Raw genomic sequence first — 709 nt, 5'->3', positions numbered from 1 at the left:
TCTTAAGGACTTCCAGGACTCGAGCGACAGGGGCTCGGTCCTGAGTGCGCGCCCGGCCAGGGGGCGCTATCCCGGACACATTTCGGGACATTTAAACCATGGATGGACAAACATAAAAATTGAAAGACCTGATTCGACCCAGCCTCTCGGGGCTTTTCCCAGGGCCGGAGCGACAGGGGCTCGGCCCTACGGCGTGCCCGCCTAGGGGGCGCTATGACGGACACACCAGGGGACACGGACACCCTGGGTGGACAAACATAAAAAATTGAAAGACCTGATTCGACCCAGCCTCTCGGGGCTTTTCCCAGGGCCGGAGCGACAGGGGCTCGGCCCTACGGCGTGCCCGCCTAGGGGGCGCTATGACGGACACACCAGGGGACACGGACACCCTGGGTGGACAAACATAAAAAATTGAAAGACCTGATTCGACCCAGCCTCTCGGGGCTTTTCCCAGGGCCGGAGCGACAGGGGCTCGGTCCTACGGCGTGCCCGCCTAGGGGGCGCTATGACGGACACACCAGGGGACACGGACACCCTGGGTGGACAAACATAAAAAATTGAAAGACCTGATTCGACCCAGCCTCTCGGGGCTTTTCCCAGGGCCGGAGCGACAGGGGCTCGGCCCTACGGCGTGCCCGCCTAGGGGGCGCTATCACGGACACATCAGGGGACACGGACACCCTGGATGGACAAACATAAAAATTGAAAG

This window comes from Nerophis ophidion, unplaced genomic scaffold (genome assembly GCF_033978795.1).
Source record: "Nerophis ophidion isolate RoL-2023_Sa unplaced genomic scaffold, RoL_Noph_v1.0 HiC_scaffold_199, whole genome shotgun sequence".
Lineage (NCBI taxonomy): Eukaryota > Metazoa > Chordata > Actinopteri > Syngnathiformes > Syngnathidae > Nerophis > Nerophis ophidion.
This window is presented reverse-complemented; position numbering follows the sequence as displayed.